The following is a 2,559-nucleotide window of genomic DNA, read 5'->3' on the forward strand; positions in this document are numbered from 1 at the left end:
CACATGGGCACCAAGTGAAGGGGTGAGAAGAGGGGCTTTGGCAAGGGCTCTGGGCCCGCACAGGGGTATTTACACGGCCCTTGTTGCAGGGCCTCACTGGCATCCGGCCCCGGCCAGGAGAGCTCTCTCAGGCGACAACGCTGGCTGCGCCGTCACAGGAAAATCGGCCATCTGCGGCCACACTCGATGCAGCATCTGCGTCTTCCACACGACAAAACCACAGGAAGTGACCTGGGGAGTCCTGCTATGTTCAAATGCTGCTCTTTGGTCCTGGTGAACACTTTCTCAGTATGTCACGTAAATTTGTTAAATATAAATAAACTCAAAGCAGACTGTACCAGTGACATGGGGACTGGGCTCAGGAACGTCCAGCTCATCCCTGCCCTTGCAGTTGCACGGCTGCCTGCCCAGGGCTCCTTGGGGCAGAGGGCCTGTGCTGCCCAGAGAACAACTTTACACTCAGCAAGCCAGACACAAAAACGACCACCTAAAAAAAAAATGTTTGTAAAATCTACATTTAAAAAAGAATACTCAACTGCATTGGAAATTTCTGGGTTTTGTTGTTGGTTGGTTTGTTTGTTTTTTCCGCAAAACACCACAAGATTTGGCCAAAAAAGGAGGATGTCGGAGAAGAAAACCCAGGTTTCAGTTATAAAACATGAGACTCGGAGCAGATGCACCTGGCGGCCTGTCTGCAGAAAATGGTCCTCTTGGTTCAGTTAGTTTTGCTGCATATTTTGAAGTTGCTGCAGGAGGCACATGTGGCGTGGCTGTCCTCACACCCGGGCACGGAGGCTGTGGGTGCAGCTGGTGCACATGTATGGCCGGCAGGCATGGCTACAGCCCCTGCTCCAGGCTCCCTCTGGTCAGCTGCAAGGTCTCCAGTCTCGTGTAGGCTGGAGACGCCTCCTCCTGAACGCTCACCCCAGCGGTCCGACTCTGGCTCTGTGCTGGGGGGCCGGCTTGGAAGGCAGAGTGAGTGGGCAGGCAGGCTTGTGGATGGTTCCCAAGTCTTCAGCAGTGCTGAGAACGCCTCCGCGTGTGTGTGCGCGTGTACATGTGCGTGTGTGCCCACCTACCCGGCGTCCTGGCTGCAGTCAGGTCTGTGGGCAGGTGGGGCCGAGGAGGCCGTGACCGTCCGGGGCTCACAGACTGGGCCTCAGCACAGGCCGATGTACTTGAGGTTATTCTGGATGATGACATCGGTTACCGCGACGAACACGAACTGGATGTTGCTGGTGTCAGTGGCGCAGGTGAAGTGGGAGTAGATCTCCTTGGTCTCTTTGTTGCGGGTTCAGGTCTTCGAACTGCCGCTGGATGTACACGGCCGCCTCCTGGTAGGTGTTCAGGCCACAGTAGTCGGGGAAGCAGACTGTGAGTGGGATGCGCTGGATCTTCTCAGCCAGCAGGTCCTTCTTGTTGAGGAAAAGGCTGAGTGAGGTGTTGATGAACCAGTTGTTGTTGCAGATGGAGTCAAAGAGGCGCAGACTCTCAGCCAGCCATCCGGCTCGTCTGGTTGTCCTCGTAGAGCTTCAGGTCATAGCCGCTGAGCTCCACGCAGAAGATGATGGCAGTCACGCCCTCAAAACAGTGGATCCACTTCTTACGCTCTGAGCGCTGGCCGCCCACGTCCACCATCTTGAAGGTCAGCTCCTTGAAGGTGAACTTGTTCTCCACAATGCCTGTGGTCTTGTCGCGTGAGCGCAGGATGTCCTCCACCGTGGGGATGTAGTCGGGCGCGGCGATGCGCTCCAGGTCGTTCAGGTAGTAGGCCGCATTGTCCTCCAGGGGCGCTCGCCGGAGCGGCCGAAGCAGGCGCGGGGTCGGCCCACAGCCGCCGCATGACGCCCTGCAGTTCGGGTGTGATCTCGCCTTTGCTCTCAGCTGGTCCGGTGAGCGCAAAGAGCTGCACTGCATCGCAGGCGCGGTCTGGGTTGTGGAAGTCGATGCTCAGGGCGGCCAGAGCACGGGTGATGCGGGTGAGGGAGTCGATGGCGTTGTAGATGATGAGGGGCTGGTACTCCCTGCAGGCCTCCAGGTTGAAGCCCCCACTGTGGATGATCTTCATCTGCTTGATGATCGTGCTCTTGCCAGAGTTGCTGGTGCCCAGGAGCAGCAGCTTGATCTCGAGTCGTTGCCGCTGGCTCTCGGAGCGCAGGTGGCGATTGATGCGCGCCGGGAACGCAGCACCGCCTCCTCCTCGGAGCTCTGCCGGCATCCCATGGTCCGAGATGGCCGGCCACCGTGCTCAGCTGGGCCCTGTCCTCACGCCGCTCTGCCTGCTTGTGCTGAGACACGATGCTGAGTGGCCACCCTGTGCTCAGCACCTGCTGGCGGGCACAGGCCGGCCGCCACACTGTAGCCTCTGGTGCTGTGAGGGGGTCCCAGCAGGTATGGCCATCCCAGACACAGCCCGCTGCCCTCCAACCGAGCAGCTCTGGCTCAGCAGTGGGATACTGTGGGGCTCCAGGTCAGTGGGAAAGCCTCCAGGTCGGGGTGTCTGTTGTGTGGCTCTAGTCAGTGGCGGGAGGCTGTTTGCTGTGCACTTAGGTGTGCTGG

The 2,559-nt window shown here is 58.9% G+C and overlaps 1 pseudogene; it reads right to left on the minus strand.

Annotated features, from left to right (window-relative positions):
- Positions 1 to 1,159: 1,159 nt before the first annotated feature.
- On the minus strand, positions 1,160 to 2,223 carry LOC102845397 (annotated as a pseudogene).
- Between the last annotated feature and the right edge of the window lie 336 nt (positions 2,224 to 2,559).

The sequence above is a fragment of the Elephantulus edwardii genome, unplaced genomic scaffold (genome assembly GCF_000299155.1).
Source record: "Elephantulus edwardii isolate Elephantulus edwardi_28Jun2011 unplaced genomic scaffold, EleEdw1.0 scaffold00039, whole genome shotgun sequence".
In the NCBI taxonomy this organism is placed as follows: domain Eukaryota; kingdom Metazoa; phylum Chordata; class Mammalia; order Macroscelidea; family Macroscelididae; genus Elephantulus; species Elephantulus edwardii.